Source organism: Ambystoma mexicanum, chromosome 6p, assembly GCF_040938575.1.
Source record: "Ambystoma mexicanum isolate Mex_15411 chromosome 6p, UKY_AmexF1_1, whole genome shotgun sequence".
Classification (NCBI taxonomy): domain Eukaryota; kingdom Metazoa; phylum Chordata; class Amphibia; order Caudata; family Ambystomatidae; genus Ambystoma; species Ambystoma mexicanum.
The window spans coordinates 264,611,552-264,630,218 of record NC_090935.1 but is presented as its reverse complement, the minus strand read 5'-3'; positions in this window follow the sequence as shown (position 1 = coordinate 264,630,218).

Genomic DNA, 18,667 nt, shown 5'->3' with positions numbered 1-18,667 from the left:
GCTCTCTCTAAGAGTGGGCCCAGCCTTTGGACTTTGGCTCACCAGTGACTTTTGCTCTTCTGCCTTGCTAACAGTGTTCCTGAATCTTAGAGTGGTGTACCTTTCCATATTCTGTCTTTTCCCCCCCTTTCTCACAAACCTATCAGAGTGCAATCTAGTTAAGTGCTCACCTCTGTATGAAAATAAGTGGTGTCTTACTGGGATTTATTTGATAGGAAACAAAGGGGTGTGTATATTACAATAGTAACTGTGTTTAGAATATTTTACAATAAGAGTGCTGGAGTGTTTCAAACTGTGTGTTTTTAAATAAATAATTATATACTTTGATACCAAAGCTCTGGTCAGTGTTTGCTTTGTATTATTGTATCTGGGTACCTATTGTGTATACTTTGCATACTGCCTAACTCTTCTTGAGTGAAGTCTGACTGCTCAGCCACAGCTACCAGGTAAATCTGGGTGGTACAGACTGCTACCAAGTGTGTTTACTGCCAACACCTGTAGTCTTAAATCTTTTGCAGTGGTCCCTAAGGGAACTGCACAGGTTTCTGCCTAACAGGAATATCAAGATTCAAGTCGACAAGGAGGAATCAAGTGGATGCAGTAGTATAATTAACTGTGAATCGCGTGTTATTATTAAGAAAAACTGTTAAGCCTCCAAAAGGTCTCCCCACATTCTTCTATACAGCTGGGTGAAAAAACGAGGTAAAGCCATCGAACTGTAAATCATTTAGGCACATGATTTCTTTGATGAACAAAATAGAGGGCGCCGTTGGTACAGCGTGTAAAGAAAACCATGTTTTAAGATTCTTTAACCCACAACAGTTCCAAGAATAGATGCACAATTCCTTTGATTGTGAAGGAGCTACTGACTGTGCATTAGTGGCCACTGCTTTCATAAGGGGTTCTAACCCTATTAGGCCATTGCGTGTTATTGTAAGGGAGGCCATTTGTGCTTTTTGCAGGCGTTAAATCCAACCCGCTAAGGGACCTTGGAGCTAATTACGGCAACCGTAATTTACGGTGCCGTAATTAGCGCCTTCCCCATCCCCATTATGCCCTATGGGGCAAAATGGGAATGGGGAAGGGCAAATGGTGAATGGGGAATTACCGCCCCTGCCAACCTTGTGATGGGGGAGGTAATTCCGCCTTCCACCATGCCGGAGACCGGCATGGACCATGGTGCTAATACCATGGTCAAGCCCCTGGGTCCTAATGAGGCCCATTGTCTTGAGAATTGCTAATCCATCCAATAGTGGTCTGTGTTTCGCTAGGAATTTCCAAAAAGGACAAAAGGCTTGCATTATTTATTATCAAGGGAAATGAAGACAGAGCAGGAAGAGAAGAAGTCTCAGCTTTCACGATGTCCATTACCCGCTTTGCGTTCCTTGTTTGGCTGCCCTGTAAACTGGTCCAGGGTTAGCGCAGCCCTTTGCGATGATTTAGCGATTTTGCTGGCTTTTCCTTGCGCGAGGGCGTTCTTGGGGGCGTTACTGGCGCTGCTGCAGGGTCGCTGCGATACTCTGCGCCACGGCTGGTTTGGGAGCATGAAATCCATGAATACGCTGTGCGCGGAAATCGGTTTTAGCGCACGTGCCTGGCGCAGTCAATCGCACGCGGACACTCTGCGCCAGCCGCTTGCGACACTTTTCTGCGAAATTCTATGAATTACCCTGTCAGTCTTCTGCTGATGCCTCCCTATCTTCATTAGAGACTCTCCGTAAACAGAATCTTAACGATAACATCCCTGCATGTGATCTTCCAAGAGGGCCTTCTGCTATGTCTTCTCAAGATATGGACATCGTGAAAGCTGAGACTTCTTCTCTTCCTGCTCTGTCTTCATTTCCCTTGATAATAAATAATGCAAGCCTTTTGTCCTTTTTGGAAATTCCTAGTGAAACACCTGTATTACAGGGGTACGCGGGAAGTTTAACACGCGATTGGCCAGGGTACGTGTATTACAGGGGTACGCGGGAAGTTTAACACGCGATTGGCCAGGGTACGTGTATTACAGGGGTACGCGTGAAGTTATACACGCGATTAGCCAGGGTACGTGTATTACAGGGGTACGCGGGAAGTTTAACACGCGATTGGCCAGGGTACGTGTATTACAGGGGTACGCGGGAAGTTCAACACGCGATTGGCCAGGGTACGTGTATTACAGGGGTACGCGGGAAGTTTCACATGCGATTTGGCCAGGTACGTGTATTACAGGGGTGCGTGGGAATTATCACACGCGATTTGGCTTGGTACGTGTATTACAGGGGTGTGCGGGAATTATCACACGCAATTAGGCTGGGTGGGTCCTCACAGGTGTTCCCTGTACACCCTCCACAGCCCCTGCAGGCAGCCCACAAAACAGGGGACTACCCTGCACACCTGCTCATGTCCCCCTGCACCCCCACCCCCCAGCAGTGCAGGGGCACCCTCCACCAGGCCCCCACTCATGTCTCCCACCACCCCCACCCCCCAGCCACCAGGGTCACCCTCCACCAGGCCCCCACTCATGTCTCCCACCACCCCCACCCCCCAGCAGTGCAGGGGCAGCCTCCACCAGGCCCCCACTCATGTCCCCTATCACCCCACCCCCCCGCCACCAGGGGCACCCTCCACCAGGCCCCCACTCATGTCTCCCACCACCCCCACCCCCCAGCAGTGCAGGGGCAGCCTCCACCAGGCCCCCACTCATGTCTCCCACCACCCCCACCCCCCAGCCACCAGGGGCACCCTCCACCAGGCCCCCACTCATGTCTCCCACCACCCCCACCCCCCAGCAGTGCAGGGGCACCCTCCACCAGGCCCCCACTCATGTCTCCCACCACCCCCACCCCCCAGCCACCAGGGTCACCCTCCACCAGGCCCCCACTCATGTCTCCCACCACCCCCACCCCCCAGCAGTGCAGGGGCAGCCTCCACCAGGCCCCCACTCATGACCCCTATCACCCCACCCCCCCGCCACCAGGGGCACCCTCCACCAGGCCCCCACTCATGTCTCCCACCACCCCCACCCCCCAGCAGTGCAGGGGCAGCCTCCACCAGGCCCCCACTCATGTCTCCCACCACCCCCACCCCCCAGCCACCAGGGGCACCCTCCACCAGGCCCCCACTCATGTCTCCCACCACCCCCACCCCCCAGCAGTGCAGGGGCACCCTCCACCAGGCCCCCACTCATGTCTCCCACCACCCCCACCCCCCAGCCACCAGGGTCACCCTCCACCAGGCCCCCACTCATGTCTCCCACCACCCCCACCCCCCAGCAGTGCAGGGGCAGCCTCCACCAGGCCCCCACTCATGTCTCCCACCACCCCCACCCCCCAGCAGTGCAGGGGCAGCCTCCACCAGGCCCCCACTCATGTCCCCTATCACCCCCACCCCCCGCCACCAGGGGCACCCTCCACCAGGCCCCCACTCATGTCTCCCACCACCCCCACCCCCCAGCAGTGCAGGGGCAGCCTCCACCAGGCCCCCACTCATGTCTCCCACCACCCCCACCCCCCAGCAGTGCAGGGGCAGCCTCCACCAGGCCCCCACTCATGTCCCCTATCACCCCCACCCCCCCGCCACCAGGGGCACCCTCCACCAGGCCCCCACTCATGTCTCCCACCACCCCCACCCCCCAGCAGTGCAGGGGCACCCTCCACCAGGCCCCCACTCATGTCTCCCACCACCCCACCCCCCAGCAGTGCAGGGGCAGCCTCCACCAGGCCCCCACTCATGTCCCCTATCACCCCCACCCCCCCGCCACCAGGGGCACCCTCCACCAGGCCCCCACTCATGTCTCCCACCACCCCCACCCCCCAGCAGTGCAGGGGCAGCCTCCACCAGGCCCCCACTCATGTCTCCCACCACCCCCACCCCCCAGCAGTGCAGGGGCAGCCTCCACCAGGCCCCCACTCATGTCCCCTATCACCCCCACCCCCCCGCCACCAGGGGCACCCTCCACCAGGCCCCCACTCATGTCTCCCACCACCCCCACCCCCCAGCAGTGCAGGGGCACCCTCCACCAGGCCCCCACTCATGTCTCCCACCACCCCACCCCCCAGCAGTGCAGGGGCAGCCTCCACCAGGCCCCCACTCATGTCCCCTATCACCCCCACCCCCCCGCCACCAGGGGCACCCTCCACCAGGCCCCCACTCATGTCTCCCACCACCCCCACCCCCCAGCAGTGCAGGGGCACCCTCCACCAGGCCCCCACTCATGTCTCCCACCACCCCACCCCCCAGCAGTGCAGGGGCAGCCTCCACCAGGCCCCCACTCATGTCCCCTATCACCCCCACCCCCCCGCCACCAGGGGCACCCTCCACCAGGCCCCCACTCATGTCTCCCACCACCCCCACCCCCCAGCAGTGCAGGGGCAGCCTCCACCAGGCCCCCACTCATGTCTCCCACCACCCCCACCCCCCAGCCACCAGGGGCACCCTCCACCAGGCCCCCACTCATGTCTCCCACCACCCCCACCCCCCAGCAGTGCAGGGGCACCCTCCACCAGGCCCCCACTCATGTCTCCCACCACCCCCACCCCCCAGCCACCAGGGTCACCCTCCACCAGGGCCCCACTCATGTCTCCCACCACCCCCACCCCCCAGCACTGTGGGGCACCTGCCAGCAGGCCCCCACCCATGTCCAACTCATGTCTCCCACCACCCCCTCCCCCCAGCACTGTGGGGCACCTGCCAGCAGTCCCCCACCCATGTCCAACTCATGTCCCCCACCACCCCCACCCCCCAGCACTGTGGGGCACCTGCCAGTAGGCCCCCACCCATGTCCAACTCATGTCTCCCACCACCCCCACCCCCCAGCCACCAGGGTCACCCTCCACCAGGGCCCCACTCATGTCTCCCACCACCCCCACCCCCCAGCACTGTGGGGCACCTGCCAGCAGGCCCCCACCCATGTCCAACTCATGTCTCCCACCACCCCCACCCCCCAGCACTGTGGGGCACCTGCCAGTAGGCCCCCACCCATGTCCAACTCATGTCTCCCACCACCCCCACCCCCCAGCACTGTGGGGCACCTGCCAGCAGGCCCCCACCCATGTCCAACTCATGTCTCCCACCACCCCCACACCCCAGCAGTGCAGGGTCACCCTCCACCAGGCCCCCACTCATGTCTACCACCACCCCCACCCCCCAGCCACCAGGGTCACCCTCCACCAGGCCCCCACTCATGTCCCCTATCACCCCCACCCCCCAGCCACCAGGGTCACCCTCCACCAGGCCCCCACTCATGTCTCCCATCACCCCCACACCCCAGCAGTGCAGGGTCACCCTCCACCAGGCCCCCACTCATGTCTCCCACCACCCCCACCCCCCAGCAGTGCAGGCTCAACCTCCACCAGGCCCCCACTCATGTCCCCCTGCACCCCCACCCCCCTGCCACCATGTGCAGCCCCCACCAGGTCCTCACAATCCCCAATCATGTGCGTAATGGTCAGCCTCCACAGCCAAAAAGACCTACCAAGTAACCCATTCACCCACATGGAAATGGAAATCACATGTTACACCCCCAATGTACATGAAGCAAATGAACCCATGTCCGTCACACACATATTTTCAAATTGAATGGGAAAACACACAACATGACATGCATGAAACCAATGAGATGAAACCACACAGTGAACAATGGAAAAAAAAATGTATTGAAAAAAATACAAATGCCAAAGAAAGAAAACTAACTACAATTTAAATGTGAAAAAATAAGCTGCATGTCCGCATAAAAACACAAAACTAGAAAATCAAATCAAAAAAATTATGTCCAAAGTGAAATGTAAAAACTCTCCATGCAACAAAGAACTATGTACAAAAATAACAAGGGTCCATCATCACAACTGAACTAAGGAAACCTCCTAAAAAACCTACCTAAATATCAACTATATACAAAAAGTGGAGCAGTGTCCGTCGACTCCAAATCATAAGAAAAAACAAAGGAAACCTAAAACTAAAGAACTATATACAAAGGCGGCGGGCAAGTCCAGCGGCTCACTCTGTGGTGTTCCGGGCCAGGGCATCATCGAACTCCTGTTCGATGTCCCGGAGGCGGTCCAGTTCCATGGCCCCGAGGGTCCGCAGGGACGACGCCGTGTCCTCCTCCAACCCCCTGCGGATTGCCTCGAGGCACTCGGCCCGCCTCAGGGCCCTCCGCATGGAGTTCTCCGCCCTGACCATTGTGAGCCGCGCCTCTTCCGCCCGCCGCCGCTCCGCACCTATGGCGTGGCCCAACCGCTGCCACACGGAAGACACTCTCTGTCCTGGGTCCTCCTGCCCTCCGGCCGTTGCCTGCCCCTCCGATGTCGAAGGCCCCGAGCCTTCATGGCTCCCACCATCTTGCTGCTGCTGCTGCTCTGCCTCTGCCCGTGCACTGCTTCCTGCTGCCTGCACATCCTCCGCCGGCTGGGGTGCACCTGTTGATGTGGCCACCCCTGCTGGACGTCCGACTCCCGACTGTGGCAGGGATGCCTCCTCCACCAGCCTGGCCGCACTGTCAGAGGCAGCTCCACAGGGCACCCAGGTGACTGATGGGTGGGAAGATGGCACAGAGGACGACTGGCGCGTAGGGGGTCCAGTTGAGGAGGGGGTCGGAGCAAGCCCCATCAGACAGCGGAATCCGGCCTGGGTGACCTGTCCCAGCAGGCTGACGTGGTCAACGAGCCATTCGAGATGACGTGCAGTCTCTCCATGAAAAGACTGCAGGTCACCTCGCATGGCCCGTTGACGCAACGCCACACCAGCCAGGACAGGCTCAACCCGGTCCTGGATGGCCACGTCCGCAGGCAGAGGAAGGCCAGTTGACGTCAGCTCATCCCCTGCCTGAAAACGGGTCTGGACGTAGGCATCCCTGCTGGTGCAAGATGATGCAGGGACAGGATCGGGGACAGGATTGCACACAGGCACCTCCGCGGCCGCCTGTGCTGCCTCCTGTCCCTGGTCCTGGACTGCACCACTAGCACCAGTGGGATCCCCACCTCCAGACCCTGTCTCTGGTGCTTGCGCGGCCCCCTCCTCCACCAGACCCCACACCAACCTGGATGACTCTGTGCCATCTTCCCCTGTTGGGCCCTGTGGGGTCCCAGCTGCCCCTTCTGCTGCCGAGGAGTCCAACTGCAACCTCCGCCTCTTGGACCTCCCCCCGGCAGCTGCGGCCTGGGACGCGGCACCGGACTCCTCACTCCCCGACGAGATGACAACACGGGAGGGGAGCCGGGCCTTGCGTCTCCGGCTGGCGGTTGGATCCCCGCCGCTGTGCTCCACAGCACCTTCTCCGCCCTCTTCATCAGTTGACGCTGCAGACAGGGAGAAACAAAACACAGGCATCAGGGCACTGTACAATGGACACATACACGCATGACAGTTGCACATGAGTGGCATTGGCAAACCTCAGACATGTCATCACAATCCCCAACACACATGTCATTGCAACTGGCACACATGAGCCATACCACAGCCATATCGCAACTGCCACCACCATCCCTACACATACAACAGCATCAGCAGCCAAAGGGGAGCCATACATCACATGCAACACAGGAAGTGCACCACACATGTACACACACCACCACACTTGCATGCATGTCTACACCTCTGCCAAGTGTCGCACTGTTCAGACGGGCATCCATGTCACATCTGCCAATCAGGCTTCCACATACCGCTGTCACATGCATCCATGTAGCATCACTGTTGCACCTTTGACAAATACACACACATGCACATGTACACAGTGCTCATACATGCAGCCGAAAACAACATACATGCCTGACATCACGGACATGTCTACTTACATACACATTCATCCAAACATGTGTGCACGCACAACTGCATTTGCCATGCAAGCCCACACACACAAGTACCATCCATGTCTCACACATTACAGCCCTCGCATGTGTCAGCCCCACGGCCCTGTACACCCCCACCCATACTCCACCCCATACAAACAGATGTGCAACCGGCACAATGGGGAATGATCACCACACGCCCTGCTCACAACCAGGATGCATGTACACTCACCGCTCGACTCCAGACGGCTCTGCTTCTCTAGGACCTGGACGTGGAGCGCTGGGGATATGCGTTCCAGGACCCCCATCTGTTCTTCCGACAAGTGGCCCCGGCGCCCCTTGGCATCCGCTGCCTTCAAGAGGCGCCGGGCCTTGTTCAGGGTCCTGGACCTGAAGTCCTCCCAGCGCTTCCTGACATGTTGTAAGTCCCGGACTGCCACCCCCTCCGCGTTGATGGCAGTCACGATGTCTGTCCAGATCCGAGTCCGTCCTTCCTTGTCGGCGCGGGAACTTCCAAAGAGGGCATCATACTGCCCCAGGACTTGCTCCACCAGGACACCAACTTCGGTGGCACTGAAGCTGGTGCCCCTCTGCCTCTCTGGCCGGGGGTTGTCAGTGGTCACAGATGGTGTTAGCCCCGACATGACAACCCCAGAGGCAGGAGTGGGTGGGCAACTGGGTCCTGGGGCTGGGCTGTGGAGCGATGGAATTCCAGTCGGGAGTCTTCTGTTCCAGCAGGGGTGGTCACAGCAACAGCACCCCTGGCTGATGTGCAGGCAGCAAATGGCAGTGCACGTGGGCAGCAGGCAGTCAGGCAGCAGCAGATAGCAGGTGGGAGCGTGCTCGGGGCTCTGGAGGGCAGTAATTCGGCCTTCTGGGCAGGAGCGTGGTCTCCCGTGTGCTCACGCGTGGCCAGCTTGGTACGGAGTGAATTGGCACGTGAAAATCCTGCACGTCAGCGTGAAAACCGAGGAAAGGCCCTTAGCGCGTAAGCGCGTCAGCACGCATACGCGATTCCATTGGACCAAAGGCCCTCAGCGCGTAAGCGCGTCTGTGACGTGACCCGCACGGGTGTTTCCCACACAGCACGTGATGACAGAGCACACGTGGAAAGACTGCACGTCAGAGTCTCATCGCGTGTAATTGGACAAAAGTGCGTGTACACGCGATTGGCCTATGTACGTGTATATGAGGTGTGCGCGGACACTTACACACGCAAGTACGTCAGCGCACCTGTATCCCGGTGTACGGCCATTTCCACCAATCACACGCAATGAGACTCTGACGTGCAGTCTTTCCACGTGTGCTCTGTCATCACGTGCTGTGTGGGAAACACCCGTGCGGGTCACGTCACAGACGCGCTTACGCGCTGAGGGCCTTTGGTCCAATGGAATCGCGTATGCGTGCTGACGCGCTTACGCGCTAAGGGCCTTTCCTCGGTTTTCACGCTGACGTGCAGGATTTTCACGTGCCAATTCACTCCGTACCAAGCTGGCCACGCGTGAGCACACGGGAGACCACGCTCCTGCCCAGAAGGCCGAATTACTGCCCCCCAGAGCCCCGAGCACGCTCCCACCTGCTATCTGCTGCTGCCTGACTGCCTGCTGCCCACGTGCACTGCCATTTGCTGCCTGCACATCAGCCAGGGGTGCTGTTGCTGTGACCACCCCTGCTGGAACAGAAGACTCCCGACTGGAATTCCATCGCTCCACAGCCCAGCCCCAGGACCCAGTTGCCCACCCACTCCTGCCTCTGGGGTTGTCATGTCGGGGCTAACACCATCTGTGACCACTGACAACCCCCGGCCAGAGAGGCAGAGGGGCACCAGCTTCAGTGCCACCGAAGTTGGTGTCCTGGTGGAGCAAGTCCTGGGGCAGTATGATGCCCTCTTTGGAAGTTCCCGCGCCGACAAGGAAGGACGGACTCGGATCTGGACAGACATCGTGACTGCCATCAACGCGGAGGGGGTGGCAGTCCGGGACTTACAACATGTCAGGAAGCGCTGGGAGGACTTCAGGTCCAGGACCCTGAACAAGGCCCGGCGCCTCTTGAAGGCAGCGGATGCCAAGGGGCGCCAGGGCCACTTGTCGGAAGAACAGATGGGGGTCCTGGAACGCATATCCCCAGCGCTCCACGTCCAGGTCCTAGAGAAGCAGAGCCGTCTGGAGTCGAGCGGTGAGTGTACATGCATCCTGGTTGTGAGCAGGGCGTGTGGTGATCATTCCCCATTGTGCCGGTTGCACATCTGTTTGTATGGGGTGGAGTATGGGTGGGGGTGTACAGGGCCGTGGGGCTGACACATGCGAGGGCTGTAATGTGTGAGACATGGATGGTGCTTGTGTGTGTGGGCTTGCATGGCAAATGCAGTTGTGCGTGCACACATGTTTGGATGAATGTGTATGTAAGTAGACATGTCCGTGATGTCAGGCATGTATGTTGTTTTCGGCTGCATGTATGAGCACTGTGTACATGTGCATGTGTGTGTATTTGTCAAAGGTGCAACAGTGATGCTACATGGATGCATGTGACAGCGGTATGTGGAAGCCTGATTGGCAGATGTGACATGGATGCCCGTCTGAACAGTGCGACACTTGGCAGAGGTGTAGACATGCATGCAAGTGTGGTGGTGTGTGTACATGTGTGGTGCACTTCTTGTGTTGCATGTGATGTATGGCTCCCCTTTGGCTGCTGATGCTGTTGTATGTGTAGGGATGGTGGTGGCAGTTGCGATATGGCTGTGGTATGGCTCATGTGTGCCAGTTGCAATGACATGTGTGTTGGGGATTGTGATGACATGTCTGAGGTTTGCCAATGCCACTCATGTGCAACTGTCATGCGTGTATGTGTCCATTGTACAGTGCCCTGATGCCTGTGTTTTGTTTCTCCCTGTCTGCAGCGTCAACTGATGAAGAGGGCGGAGAAGGTGCTGTGGAGCACAGCGGCGGGGATCCGACCGCCAGCCGGAGACGCAAGGCCCGGCTCCCCTCCCGTGTTGTCATCTCGTCGGGGAGTGAGGAGTCCGGTGCCACGTCCCAGGCCGCAGCTGCCGGGGGGAGGTCCAAGAGGCGGAGGTTGCAGTTGGACTCCTCGGCAGCAGAAGGGGCAGCTGGGACCCCACAGGGCCCAACAGGGGAAGATGGCACAGAGTCATCCAGGTTGGTGGGGGGTCTGGTGGAGGAGGGGGCCGCGCAAGCACCAGAGACAGGGTCTGGAGGTGGGGATCCCACTGGTGCTAGTGGTGCAGTGCAGGACCAGGGACAGGAGGCAGCACAGGCAGCCGCGGAGGTGCCTGTGTGCAATCCTGTCCCCGATCCTGTCCCTGCATCATCTTGCACCAGCAGGGATGCCTACGTCCAGACCCGTTTTCAGGCAGGGGATGAGCTGACGTCAACTGGCCTTCCTCTGCCTGCGGACGTGGCCATCCAGGACCGGGTTGAGCCTGTCCTGGCTGGTGTGGCGTTGCGTCAACGGGCCATGCGAGGTGACCTGCAGTCTTTTCATGGAGAGACTGCACGTCATCTCGAATGGCTCATTGACCACGTCAGCCTGCTGGGACAGGTCACCCAGGCCGGATTCCGCTGTCTGATGGGGCTTGCTCCGACCCCCTCCTCAACTGGACCCCCTACGCGCCAGTCGTCCTCTGTGCCATCTTCCCACCCATCAGTCACCTGGGTGCCCTGTGGAGCTGCCTCTGACAGTGCGGCCAGGCTGGTGGAGGAGGCATCCCTGCCACAGTCGGGAGTCGGACGTCCAGCAGGGGTGGCCACATCAACAGGTGCACCCCAGCCGGCGGAGGATGTGCAGGCAGCAGGAAGCAGTGCACGGGCAGAGGCAGAGCAGCAGCAGCAGCAAGATGGTGGGAGCCATGAAGGCTCGGGGCCTTCGACATCGGAGGGGCAGGCATCGGCCGGAGGGCAGGAGGACCCAGGACAGAGAGTGTCTTCCGTGTGGCAGCGGTTGGGCCACGCCATAGGTGCGGAGCGGCGGCGGGCGGAAGAGGCGCGGCTCACAATGGTCAGGGCGGAGAACTCCATGCGGAGGGCCCTGAGGCGGGCCGAGTGCCTCGAGGCAATCCGCAGGGGGTTGGAGGAGGACACGGCGTCGTCCCTGCGGACCCTCGGGGCCATGGAACTGGACCGCCTCCGGGACATCGAACAGGAGTTCGATGATGCCCTGGCCCGGAACACCACAGAGTGAGCCGCTGGACTTGCCCGCCGCCTTTGTATATAGTTCTTTAGTTTTAGGTTTCCTTTCGTTCTTATTATTATTTGGAGTCGACGGACACTGCTCCACTTTTTGTATATAGTTGATATTTAGGTAGGTTTTTTAGGAGGTTTCCTTAGTTCAGTTGTGATGATGGACCCTTGTTATTTTTGTACATAGTTCTTTGTTGCATGGAGAGTTTTTACATTTCACTTTGGACATAATTTTTTTGATTTGATTTTCTAGTTTTGTGTTTTTATGCGGACATGCAGCTTATTTTTTCACATTTAAATTGTAGTTAGTTTTCTTTCTTTGGCATTTGTATTTTTTCAATACATTTTTTTTTCCATTGTTCACTGTGTGGTTTCATCTCATTGGTTTCATGCATGTCATGTTGTGTGTTTTCCCATTCAATTTGAAAATATGTGTGTGACGGACATGGGTTCATTTGCTTCATGTACATTGGGGGTGTAACATGTGATTTCCATTTCCATGTGGGTGAATGGGTTACTTGGTAGGTCTTTTTGGCTGTGGAGGCTGACCATTACGCACATGATTGGGGATTGTGAGGACCTGGTGGGGGCTGCACATGGTGGCAGGGGGGTGGGGGTGCAGGGGGACATGAGTGGGGGCCTGGTGGAGGTTGAGCCTGCACTGCTGGGGGGTGGGGGTGGTGGGAGACATGAGTGGGGGCCTGGTGGAGGGTGACCCTGCACTGCTGGGGTGTGGGGGTGATGGGAGACATGAGTGGGGGCCTGGTGGAGGGTGACCCTGGTGGCTGGGGGGTGGGGGTGATAGGGGACATGAGTGGGGGCCTGGTGGAGGGTGACCCTGGTGGCTGGGGGGTGGGGGTGGTGGTAGACATGAGTGGGGGCCTGGTGGAGGGTGACCCTGCACTGCTGGGGTGTGGGGGTGGTGGGAGACATGAGTTGGACATGGGTGGGGGCCTGCTGGCAGGTGCCCCACAGTGCTGGGGGGTGGGGGTGGTGGGAGACATGAGTTGGACATGGGTGGGGGCCTACTGGCAGGTGCCCCACAGTGCTGGGGGGTGGGGGTGGTGGGAGACATGAGTTGGACATGGGTGGGGGCCTGCTGGCAGGTGCCCCACAGTGCTGGGGGGTGGGGGTGGTGGGAGACATGAGTGGGGCCCTGGTGGAGGGTGACCCTGGTGGCTGGGGGGTGGGGGTGGTGGGAGACATGAGTTGGACATGGGTGGGGGCCTACTGGCAGGTGCCCCACAGTGCTGGGGGGTGGGGGTGGTGGGGGACATGAGTTGGACATGGGTGGGGGACTGCTGGCAGGTGCCCCACAGTGCTGGGGGGAGGGGGTGGTGGGAGACATGAGTTGGACATGGGTGGGGGCCTGCTGGCAGGTGCCCCACAGTGCTGGGGGGTGGGGGTGGTGGGAGACATGAGTGGGGCCCTGGTGGAGGGTGACCCTGCACTGCTGGGGGGTGGGGGTGGTGGGAGACATGAGTGGGGCCCTGGTGGAGGGTGACCCTGGTGGCTGGGGGGTGGGGGTGGTGGGAGACATGAGTTGGACATGGGTGGGGGCCTGCTGGCAGGTGCCCCACAGTGCTGGGGGGTGGGGGTGGTGGGAGACATGAGTTGGACATGGGTGGGGGCCTGCTGGCAGGTGCCCCACAGTGCTGGGGGGTGGGGGTGGTGGGAGACATGAGTTGGACATGGGTGGGGGCCTGCTGGCAGGTGCCCCACAGTGCTGGGGGGTGGGGGTGGTGGGAGACATGAGTTGGACATGGGGGGGGCCTGCTGGCAGGTGCCCCACAGTGCTGGGGGGTGGGGGTGGTGGGAGACATGAGTGGGGCCCTGGTGGAGGGTGACCCTGCACTGCTGGGGGGTGGGGGTGGTGGGAGACATGAGTGGGGCCCTGGTGGAGGGTGACCCTGGTGGCTGGGGGGTGGGGGTGGTGGGAGACATGAGTTGGACATGGGTGGGGGCCTGCTGGCAGGTGCCCCACAGTGCTGGGGGGTGGGGGTGGTGGGAGACATGAGTTGGACATGGGTGGGGGCCTGCTGGCAGGTGCCCCACAGTGCTGGGGGGTGGGGGTGGTGGGAGACATGAGTTGGACATGGGTGGGGGCCTGCTGGCAGGTGCCCCACAGTGCTGGGGGGTGGGGGTGGTGGGAGACATGAGTTGGACATGGGTGGGGGCCTGCTGGCAGGTGCCCCACAGTGCTGGGGGGTGGGGGTGGTGGGAGACATGAGTGGGGCCCTGGTGGAGGGTGACCCTGCACTGCTGGGGGGTGGGGGTGGTGGGAGACATGAGTGGGGCCCTGGTGGAGGGTGACCCTGGTGGCTGGGGGGTGGGGGTGGTGGGAGACATGAGTTGGACATGGGTGGGGGCCTGCTGGCAGGTGCCCCACAGTGCTGGGGGGTGGGGGTGGTGGGAGACATGAGTTGGACATGGGTGGGGGCCTGCTGGCAGGTGCCCCACAGTGCTGGGGGGTGGGGGTGGTGGGAGACATGAGTTGGACATGGGTGGGGGCCTGCTGGCAGGTGCCCCACAGTGCTGGGGGGTGGGGGTGGTGGGAGACATGAGTTGGACATGGGTGGGGGCCTGCTGGCAGGTGCCCCACAGTGCTGGGGGGTGGGGGTGGTGGGAGACATGAGTGGGGCCCTGGTGGAGGGTGACCCTGCACTGCTGGGGGGTGGGGGTGGTGGGAGACATGAGTGGGGCCCTAGTGGAGGGTGACCCTGGTGGCTGGGGGGTGGGGGTGGTGGGAGACATGAGTTGGACATGGGTGGGGGCCTGCTGGCAGGTGCCCCACAGTGCTGGGGGGTGGGGGTGGTGGGAGACATGAGTTGGACATGGGTGGGGGCCTGCTGGCAGGTGCCCCACAGTGCTGGGGGATGGGGGTGGTGGGAGACATGAGTTGGACATGGGTGGGGGCCTGCTGGCAGGTGCCCCACAGTGCTGGGGGGTGGGGGTGGTGGGAGACATGAGTTGGACATGGGTGGGGGCCTGCTGGCAGGTGCCCCACAGTGCTGGGGGGTGGGGGTGGTGGGAGACATGAGTTGGACATGGGTGGGGGCCTACTGGCAGGTGCCCCACAGTGCTGGGGGGTGGGGGTGGTGGGAGACATGAGTTGGACATGGGTGGGGGCCTGCTGGCAGGTGCCCCACAGTGCTGGGGGGTGGGGGTGGTGGGAGACATGAGTGGGGCCCTGGTGGAGGGTGACCCTGGTGGCTGGGGGGTGGGGGTGGTGGGAAACATGAGTTGGACATGGGTGGGGGCCTACTGGCAGGTGCCCCACAGTGCTGGGGGGTGGGGGTGGTGGGGGACATGAGTTGGACATGGGTGGGGGACTGCTGGCATGTGCCCCACAGTGCTGGGGGGTGGGGGTGCAAGGGGACATGTGTTGGTGTTCATTAGTTCAAGGAGACATGTGCCTTTGCTGGGGGGCATGCCCATGTTGGGTGGGCTGCCTGCGGGACATGACCAGGGATGCAGGGTAGTCCCCTGTGGTGTGGGCTGCCTGCAGGGGCCGTGGAGGGTGTACAGGGTACACCTGGGAGGACCCACACTGTCAAATCACATGTGGGACTCCCCGGCACCCCTGAAATACACGTACCGTGCAGAAATCGCGTGTAAAACTTCCCGCGCACCCCTGAAATACACGCGCCCAGGCTATTCGCGTGTGGAACTTCCCGCGAACCCCTGAAATACACGCGCCCAGGCTATTCGCGTGTGGAACTTCCCGCGCACCCCTGAAATACACGCGCCCAGCCTATTCGCGTGTGGAACTTCCCGCGCACCCCTGAAATACACGCGCCCAGGCTATTCGCGTGTGTAACTTCCCGCGAACCCCTGAAATACACGCGCCCAGGCTATTCGCGTGTGGAACTTCCCGCGAACCCCTGTAATACACGTAGCCCGCTCCCCCAGGCCCGATCGCGTGAGGAACTTCCCGCGCACCCCTCAAATTCACGCGCCCAGGCTATTCGCGTGTGAAACTTCACGCGAACCCCTGAAATACACGTAGCCCGCTCCCCCAGGCCCGATCGCGTGTGGAACTTCACGCGAACCCCTGTAATACACGTAGCCCGCTCCCCCAGGCCCGATCGCGTGAGGAACTTCACGCGAACCCCTGTAATACACGTAGCCCGCTCCCCCAGGCCCGATCGCGTGAGGAACTTCACGCGAACCCCTGTAATACACGTAGCCCGCTCCCCCAGGCCCGATCGTGTGAATAACTTCACGCGAACCCCTGTGATGCACGTACCCTGCAAATCGCGTGTGACACTTCCCGCGCACCCCGGTATACATGCACACGTATTTTTTGTCAGCGGGTGTCCGTGTTTGTGGGTACCCCTTTGCACGTCATTTTTCCTGGAGGGCCACAGTATGGGACATTCATCATGGCAGTATATAGGTGCTATTTGTTGGCGCACCTTTTGGCGCACATTTCTTACAGCCGCAGAGACGCTACCGCCTCCTTTCTTGTGGCGGTCGTGTTTGTGCCTGTGCGCTGGTTTGAGCGTGCGCTTTTTTCCCCTATTCTATTCCATGAATACGTGTTGTAGGCGAGCGTGTGGGCGTTCCGCGCACTTGTGCCCTGTACTTCCCCCGTGACGCCCACGTTTTGGCAAGTTGTTCCCCATTCCGAGTGTTACGCCCGTGTTCCGCCTACTTTTATTGCGTGCGCCGCGCTATGTGCGAATTTCGCTGTGGCCTGTGCGATTTTCGCTGTGACCTGGCGCACGCTGTTAGATGGCCTGTGCGCCAACGTGCGCCGCGCACTTTTTTTTCGCACATCCGCTGGTTTTCTCGCGCACGGCCTTCCATGAATCGACGTGCGCTGCTTTTCGTGCGATTTTCGCACGTTCACTGCGATTTTCGCTATTCCACTGCGAATCGCACGTTTTTGCCCACTTGCGCCGCGCTAATTATTCCATGAATCGGCCTCTGAGTGTCAGACTATACCGGCACAATGGGTAGTAAGGAAAAATGAACAGCTAGCTTCGCAGATAAAGCCAAGCCTTATTGGTTGGGCAAGTCAGAGTTTGTAGGTTGTGTCACCATGGACATTTTTTTATTCTCGAGGACAGGAAAGTAAGTGCACATGTTTGACTGCACCAACATAATTTGTACCTCGTTTGTGAGAATCACAGGAATCGAGGAAGGTGCATCTTGTCAGACACAACTTCCATATTACTAGAATTTGGAATTACAAGGGAATCAGTGCTTGTGTTAGAAGATGAAGATACCTGCACTGCTTGTTTTGATTTAATTTGTGGTACTTCTTTACTTTCTTCATTCAGTTGACTGAGATTCAAATGTTTTTCCACGGAAATAAAATGACCATCTTTTTCAGAACCAGATTTGTTCTTATTTAATTTTGCAGTCTTGCTGGAAAAGGAATTCGACTTTGTTTCATTTTCAGACACTTTTGTTTTAGTTTTCACTCTATGTCTTCTTTTTAATGCTTTTTGATGAGCTTTCTTCATTCTGCGAGACGTGTAACCAAAGTTAGATGCCGGTTCTTCTATTCCTGGTATTTTTTGCGAGGTCTGCGGACTCCTGATCTAACAGGTCAGTAATTGCAGAAGGGCTGTCAGGAGAATTATCATAGTGAACCACTTCAGGGACCAAAGGAGGGTCAGCCAGGAAATCAGGAGGAACCAGCTTGGCATTGTAAAGAACATGTTCCACCTGCTGTCGGCTTTCATGTTGCAGTTTTGCATCTGCCAAAAGATCTATAGAGGAGGACTTAGGCAGATTTGCTACTGGGTTGTTGGCCTGACCTTTAGCAAAGGTGGTGGGAATACCATTTGCCAATAGGAGATCATCGGAGGTCTCGGTACCCTTAGTAGACAAAGCCGCGTGGGGAACAATAAGAGGGATATCTTTCTGTATTAATGAAGCAGCTCTTTCCGGACATGCTAGGTGAAATTTGTGGCATGCTTCCTGAGCAAGAATGAAGCCTTCTAATTTGGAAAGCTTTTCTGTGTTGAATGAGATGCTTTCTCTCATGTCTTTTAAAAGAGTATGAGTATATTCATGCCCTCTATCCAATAGATTGAGGATTCTAGTCAGTGCTGGAAAATTATGCATCTCATGTTCTTCCAGTAAGTGAGAAGTATTGTCTTCTAAGGGGATAGAGGACACGGGAGAATGTGCCAGATTTGGATCTGGCAAAGAGTCGCAATCCAGGGATTTAATAGGGGGGGTCAAGCTCAGTATTAGCCAAGGAATGTTCATCCTGAGATACAAAAAGTTCCCTTGTTGGGGAGCTTATAGACATGCGAGAAGGCAGAAATGGAACGGGGGGAATAGATGTGCTAATGGGAACGGAAAAACTGGAAGGGTGAGGTAGTGATACTGGATGAAAGTGCGCATGTTCCCTTAATGCGCCTGAATTGGAGACTGGGGTAGATGGACCAAGCAAAAGGCTTATCCGTCCCTCCAGCGCTGCCATTATGCCAGGCGCTAACATAGATGTATCAGAAATAGGAATGAATGTAACATCGTGTGGCACCTTTTCCACATTATGAGTGTCCATCAACAAATTGATGTCAGCAGCAACCGACTGTGCTTCGGATTCATTAGCTACTTGTAGTGAGAACGGCAAGTTCAAATTAGTTTGTTTTGCCCCTGCATGTAAGTGAGATAACAATGGTATGCTTACTGGAGAAATGTGCGGTGACTTAGAAATGTCGTTAGAAGGCAAGGAGACTT